The sequence below is a fragment of the Leptonychotes weddellii genome, chromosome 10, assembly GCF_054177405.1.
Source record: "Leptonychotes weddellii isolate Sample4059 chromosome 10, ASM5417740v2, whole genome shotgun sequence".
Taxonomy (NCBI): domain Eukaryota; kingdom Metazoa; phylum Chordata; class Mammalia; order Carnivora; family Phocidae; genus Leptonychotes; species Leptonychotes weddellii.
The window spans coordinates 11,160,300-11,167,946 of NC_138378.1; the positions used below are offsets into that span (position 1 = coordinate 11,160,300).

Here is a 7,647-nt window from a genome sequence, read left to right on the forward strand (position 1 = left end):
GCGGGTCCCCGGGTATCCCTCAACTCCCAGCAGAACTACAACTCCCAGCAGGCACCGGGGACCCGGGTGGGCCGCCGCGACCAGGCCCGACCAGGCTCCAGCCCACCAGGCTCCCGGAGTGCCTTGCGAGAGCAGGCGCCGTCGCAGCGCCCGCCGGGACTTGTGGTTCGGACCGCGGGTGGGGGTGGGGCCGGGCATGGAGGCGGGCGGGGGCCGGGGGCGGGCGCAGGCCCCTCCCCCGTCACTTCCTGCGGGGCTGCGGGCGCCGGAGCGGCTCTTCAGCGTTTGCGCCGGCGGCCGCCGCGTCTGGCTTGGCTCCCCCTTCCTCTGACACCCCCCGGCCCGGCGGCGCCCGCCTCCTCCGCGGCCACTCCGCCTCTTCCCTCCGCCGTTCCCTTCCTCCTCTCCCTTCTTCCTTCCCCTCCTCGCTTTCCCCGGCGCCACCGCCGCCGCCCAGGACTGCCGGCCGGGGGACGAGCTCGGGGCAGCAGCCAGGTGAGGCGGCCGGGCCGGGCCGGGCCGGGCCTGGCGGGGCCCGCGCGGGCGCCGCGGCCGCGGGGAGGGGGGCGGCGGGTGGGGCCTAGGCCTCGGCGGGCCCGCGCGCCTGGCCTTCTTCCCCGGGCCTCTGTCCCGCCCGCGGGGCCTTCCCGGAGGAGGCGGGTCCTCCCGCGCCCCCCGCCTCGGGGCGCCCCGCGGCCTGGACCCCAGGCGCTCCAGCTCGTCCACCCCTTGCTGGGGCAAGAAACAGGTGCCACGCCGCCTTTCTTAATTCCTCCTCGTGCGTGGGGATGCCGAAGTTATTCCTGGGGCGGGGGATGGGGTGGGGGTCCCCGCTTCAAGTCCCTGAGATCCGGAGCGTCTAAATCTCCGCAGCTGGATCTGGAGCGTAGTGGTTACGAGCACAGCCCAGGTGTCCAGTACGGGTACAAACCCCAGCGCTACTCCCTTAAGCAAGTCAGTTAAACTCTTTGTGTCTTGGTTGGAAAAAGGGGCTAATGCGGTTCCTGCCTCTTCAGGCTGTTAAGGTTCCGTGAAATGGGGCGTGTGAAGCGCTTATCAGAGTGCCAGACCCACAGCGTGTCCCAATAAACCGTCTGCATAATTTATTAGCGTGATATTAAGGTATAATTTAATGGGTAAAGTGGGATACAAGTTGACCTACCTACCCGTTTGGGTTTTCTTTGAAGCAGAAATATTTAGCGTGCCCACCGCCAGCGCCCGGGCTTTTGTTTTGGGTTGTTAACATCTGAAAGGGGCGTACGTTTAATTGGGACACTCTGTAAGTAGGCAGACTGTAAAAGATGCTGTTACTTCCATCTCCTCCGCTGAGCCAGCTACAAGATTTTCACCAGCTCCCTCAGTATGGGCAACCTGTCTTTTTTTTTTTTTCTGCCATCATCCGGCTTCTTGTTGTCATTTCATTTCTGGGAAAGTTGCTGGCAGAAGCTTTCCTTGAGTTCAGCAAACCTTTCTGGAGCACTTGCTCTGTGTCAGGCTCTGGAGGGGGCGGTGTAGGAAGCTGGCAAAGAATATGTCTGTCCTTTCTTGCGCTACATTTCTAACTTCTAACTTTTTTTCACTGCAGCTTTGCTTTTATTCCCTCCGTCCCTGTTGGCCGACTTTCCTTTTAAGCCCTTGCCCCACCTCCGTGTTGCAGTATTGCTTATGTGGAAGTTTTCTCCTGTTCCGGCGAAGATGTGTGCTTCAGTCTGTTCTGCCTCTGTTCTCTGGCTGTGGGGACGTTTTTAAGGTCACTCTTCCCTTCTGCTTGTAGCTTTAATTGTTTAGAGGGTGGGGGAAAGAGAGTTAATCCGGGTTTTTGATTGATCTTGATCTTTCAGGAATCGGTGTGCTTAGCAAATATAAATTACATTGCTCTTTGTTGAAGTAAAAACTAAAAATACGGTTGGATTGTAGAGGGAGCAGTTTCAGTCTTCCTGGTGACAGGTGGGATTTTTAAAACAGCAACTTTATTTAAAGATACTGAGTTTCTTTTAATTCTTTACCTAGTTGTATATGTGTACCTTTCCTTAAGGAAATGCAACTCATGGAGGTTCAAATTTACAAAAAAGTAGTGCGTGTGTGTTTGCTCACCTGAATGATCCTCCTATATTGTAGAGTTGTTTTAGGTAATAAATGTCTTTACTGAATTTAAAGCTGTTTTGAATTACACCTGTCTCTTGATTACATGTGATATAAAGTGGCCTGTTGACATTTTTCTGTAATTTTCTGACAGAGCCTTACCGTCATTTCTAGCTTAAAATCTTTGGTTGGATGACTCTTCAGAACACCTAAGAAAGAGCTGTACAACACGCATGTCTTCTGCCACATCGAAAATTGTAGTGTTGGGGAAATGATGTTTTAATATTGCCGTCGATAACCTTTTTAAAAAACTCTTTATTATGGAAAACATGAAAAATTGGATAACTGTAGAGAACCCCCATGTATTGGTCACTTAGCTTTGACAATAATTAACTTGTAGCCAAGGTCATCTTGTTTCATGAAGTACCTCCTCCCCCAAACTGGGTTATTTTGAAACAAATCCTAAACATCATATAATTTTACAAGATCATCTCAGACTGTTAATCTGTCACAAAATTTACTTTTAGTGGAATCATAGTTCTCATTTTGTTTATTGGTCTTCTCATCTCTGTTTACACACGATTACTATACAGCAGGAAAAAAAATGAGTGGCCAAATTAGCTCTTGGTTCGGTGCTTATTCCATTCAGTCATGTCCAAAATATTGCCTTGCTTTTTTGTGTACAAAAGCAACAGTTCTTGAGCTGTTAGTGGTTATAATTGAAAAGGAATCAGAAATACAGATATCCCTAAGCCTGTTTTGGTGGAGACCTACTTGTTAAACCACTTACAGTGGAGAATAACTTTGTGTCAAAATTAAACTACAGTTAATAATTCATAATGAAACTTTCAAAGTTTCTTTACAGTAGTTGTGTAAATATGCTGCTGTCACATTAGGTTAAGAATTAAGCAAAGGGTATTTGATTTCAAAACTTTGTTGTAGAATTATTTTTAGTAAGTATGAATGAATTTCAGAGCCTAGATGCTCATGTTTTTCTTCCTTGTCTGAAAAGAGATTTCTCCTAGAATTGAAGTTGACAGGAATATTACATTTGTCACTGTTACTTAATTTTCAAATTTCTGGTCATGGGCTGTTCACAGCTTTTTGACAATTGTAATTTATTTTTAGATAATTGTAATTTCAATTATGTAGGTTTACTTTGCGCTTGATCAGGTGTAGTGAAAACGTATGTTATGTTTTACTACAGTCTGGGAGATGGAGAGGGCTGTGCATACCTCTTAAAATTAGAAAAAAAAATCTGGTATCTAAGAAAGGGTACAAAATGTGCTTTATTTTAAAAAATGCTTAGTGCTTCCCAGGAGGCTTAAAGTCAAACTTTTTTAAGTATTTGGAATTGTTACCATAAATACAGTTTGTTCAGACTAAATTGCTCTCTTTTAAGATTCAGCCAGAAAACCCATGTATATACAGATTATTTTAAGTTTAGAAAGGAGTATGACTCATAGAACTTTTCCCCCTCATTTCTGAAGTCTTATCCATTAAAATTATTCTGAGTGTAATCGTTAAACGTTGGCCTATACTGTGCTGCTTCATCCAGTCTCCCCTCAGTAAGACAATGAAGATATTTAATATAGGAGGCACAGAGTGGCTCTCAGCTTGCAGGGCAACTTTTCTCTCTTGCCCTTTTACTGGATGGAGTGAAAGTGAAATTCACCAGCATAAAAATGAAACTTTCGTGAAAAAAGCATCTTTTAGTTGGATGTCAGTAAGTCAATTCCAGGGACCTTGTTTTTATGAGCCTCCACACTGGATCATCTTACTCACTGTCATATTTAGTGGCACAGAATTGCTCAGGTTGGGGAAATGTAAATTCTTCCCCCTTTTAAATGAGAGCTTTCAGAAATGTTGAGAGAATTTTATGACAAATTTTGTTTCACACTAGACCTTTTGCTTCACACTAAACCTAAACAGGTTGTTTTAAATTGTAAACTTTTGGTGACAGAGACCTTTGTAGCTAACATGCTTCTAGTATAATTTTCTATATGAGCTTTTCCTTAAATAAAACCTCATTAAAATCAAGATTTAGCATTTATGTCGTTCCAAAAAGTGTAATTTATGAGTTAGAGGGCGCCTGGGTGGCTCAGTCGTTAAGCGTCTGCCTTTGGCTCAGGTCATGATCCCAGGGTCCTGGGATCGAGCCCCGCATCGGGCTCCCTGCTCTGCGGGAAGCCTGCTTCTCCCTCTCCCACTACCCCTGCTTGTGTTCCTGCTCTCGCTGTGTCTCTGTCAAATAAATAAATAAAATCTTTAAAAAAAAAAAAATTATGAGTTAGAGATTGAATGAGAAGACATGTTATTTGCTATCCTTATTTTTTCCTGACATTTTATTATGAAAATTTTCAAACATATAACAAAGTTTAAAGAAATTTACTATATGCCTCTGTATCTACCACCTGCTCTCTGCCATTGACATTTGGCTCTACTTGTTTTATCAGGTCTGTTCCATTTGTCTGTCTCTTTGAATTCATTAGTCCATTTTATTTTTCAGTACATTTCAAAATAAATTGCAGCATCAGCACACTAAATACTTGAGCATACATAGCCACCACAGTGAATTTTAAATTGAGGCAGCTCTCTAAGGTGTTTCTAGACCTTTAAAAGCCAAGGGCTTTGTTGATTTTTTTGTTTCCAATTTTGCTTTGACTCCAGAACTTTTTGCTTTTTTGAAGAAATGTTTAATGAATTTTTGCGATAAGGTGTGCTTATGTGTAAATCAAGTATTACAAAGCTTGAATAATGTTGGCCAAATCCTTTGTTCTCACCTACTAAGGAGATAATAGGATTACAAATATATAGCTATGTTGATCTTAACAAATACTCCTAGATGGATGGCTTGGAGATCTGTTTTGTGACAGTTTAATGCTCTGAACTAGAAAACCTTACCCAAGAAAATTATTTATTATTTAAAAAATGGTAAAATGAGGAAATTACTACAAAGAACTTAATTTTTTTTTAATATGTACATTCCCAAAGTAGTGAATAAGGTTGATATAAAAGTGATTTATGTCACCAGATATGAGGAGGTAGAAACAAATTCTCTGCAAACTTAATTTTATATTTTCTGGAATTACACATGTTCCTTTATTTGTTAAAGGAGTATATTCAGGGGGCTCCTTCAGAGTATATTTACTGAAAGCAAAAGTAGGAAAATCTGTCCAAGAAAGTATTTGCTTTCGATTAAAAATTAGTCTTCTCAATATTAAATTTGTAGCCCATCTGCTTTTGTTTAATCTGGAATCTAATTTGGGGGAGAAGTGTGATGACTTTGTGAGTTTATAACAGTAATGAAGCAAACCAGGCTATTTTATTATATGATACAGAGGTCATAATTGTTCTAGAAGATTTTTGTTAGTCTACCAGACTACAAAATCTTAAAAAAAAATATAAGTGCCCTGGGGTCTTTGCCTAAATGGAAAGGATTGTTCATTAGATTATATCTATATTTGATGTAGCTTTAGAACTGGTTGCCCAGTGAGTGGGTTGATTTTAGTCAGCATGTTCTCTGTTCCCATTTAAAATGTTTTTTACAAGTGATGTGTAGCTATAAGTTTATATTTATAGATGTTTATGTAGCTGAGGACAGGATTAGTAAATTTGCTGGATGATAATACTTGCTACTATTTATTGAGCTCTTAACCATGTGCTAGGTAGGTTAGGATTACAGGGTGAGGGTTACTTGATGCAGGAAAGGAATCTGAAGGGTCAGATTGAATTTATCTAATGATGTAAAAGCTGCTGTTCAGCGAGCTCTTCCTTGGTGCTAAGAGTTGAAGTAGACCCTTTATTTTGTATTTCTGATACTGGAAAACGTCTTTGCAGATGTCTGTTCATAGTGGCTGTGGATACTGAGGCCTGTCTGGGAGGCCAGGTAACTGGAGTGGGGTTCTGAGCTCTTTCCATTGAACCAACTTCATCTCTAATTATGCTCGGGTGCTTTTTGTTTAGGGCGATTTTTTCTGTGTGTCACCATAGCTAGAATGATTTTTTGGTCACTAGAACTTCAGACCAATTTGAAAAAAGTCTGTTTCAGTAATACTCAGTTTTTAAAATGAACTCGATTCATCATTCCCTTGAAATAGACTTACCGTGTACTTTTGTTTGTTGTGATAGATTGCTCCAGCCACATTAAAACTTGTAGGTTGATTCAAAGGTTTGTGGGGGGTGGGAACTACTTAGAAGTAAATCGGGAGGAGGATATTTCATTAACCTGTGTGTTGTAGGAGGCTGTCCCCTAAATTATTGCTATAATCCTTCATGAAGTTAATTAAAAATGATTTATGAACTATAGACAAGGTTGTTGCTAAGAAAATTAGTTTCTTTAGAATTATAATATTCTACTTTATTGGATATGCATTAACTAAACTTCCAATTAACTTTATAGGGCTCTCTGGTTGTTGCCCTCTTTGCCTCCCAGCCATGTCTAACATCTGTTTCCTTGCTGATGGTATTGGAAATATTTCATGTAACTTTCTGTTTGGTATTAAACTGCCTCCTGAACAGTTTCTTTTTTACTTTCTTTGAATCAGTGATCTCCTGAATAGGAAGCCTCTTTGGTTCTCCACCCAGGCAGTAGTCCTCTCTTAATGGCTAGTTTTAAGAGGCTAGATCAGTGAAATTAAACCTGCCCATTGGATTTGGGGTTTTCATGAGACGGTGTGTGAGTTTCCATTCTGTGTTTTAACCTCAGCCTAGGTGACCATGTAGTCTGTAATGACGTATGTGTGTCTCATTAATCATGAAAAGGTGTCGGAAATGTGTCTTTTCTGGGGATGAAGTGAGCACATGCTGCTTCTTAAATTGTCTATATTGGCTCCCCTCAGGCACGAGCTTTTTGATCTAACTAGATCTTGTCTGATTCTCTCACAGTTTTGCTTTTTGAAGTCCATGCTTTCTATAGATTAAAATTAACTGAGGCATGAATTTTCTACTCTTGCAGATTCCACCCTGATACAAACAGGGCCATTGTCTGCTGATGCCATTGTGATTTTGTACAAAATGCTAGGCAGTCCTTTCCTCTGTCAGAAAGAAGATAATTTATATGTAATGATAAGTCTGATTATTCCTGGAGGCTTATGTTCTTTGTTGCACAATTTAACCAACCTGCTCATTGAAGCTCTATGACCCTTCACCTAGATGACAGTCAAATAGAGTTAGGTAAATAAATTCCCTTTTTGTTTGTAGTATAGTGAACCTTTACAGTCTGGAACATTTAGAGTATGACTACTGCTGGGTACTGATTTCCCTGTTAACAGAATTTACCTATTTAAGCACCAAACATAAAAAAAGAATAAAGTAATTTTTTTAAATAAAGTTCTTTCTAATTTTGCTGTTTTTTCTTTCTTAAATAGTATGTTTCATACATGACTTATGTCATTTTATAAAATCAGTTCCAGTATACCCTAAGAAAGTGACGTTTAACAACTAACTTTGGTATGGAATATCATACTTTACAAGCATTTCACCTGTATTACCAGCTAATCCATCCAAGCAGTACAGTGACTTTATTAATCCTATGAAATTGGTGGTAGTGACCCCATTTAATAC

General features: G+C 41.4%; 1 protein-coding gene across 8 annotated transcripts in view; it reads left to right on the forward strand.

The window, feature by feature from the left end:
• The first annotated feature begins 248 nt into the window (after positions 1 to 248).
• Positions 249 to 7,647, forward strand: part of STAU1 (staufen double-stranded RNA binding protein 1) — a 55,499-nt gene continuing 48,100 nt past the window's right edge. For 2 of the 8 annotated variants that reach the window (XM_081831933.1, XM_081831932.1), the window contains exon 1: positions 259 to 495. The gene's annotated coding sequence lies outside the window, so the exon portion shown is untranslated. Of the gene's footprint in view, positions 496 to 7,647 lie in introns of all 8 variants that reach the window. The other 6 variants (XM_081831927.1, XM_081831929.1, XM_081831926.1 and 3 more) reach the window with 6 other exon arrangements.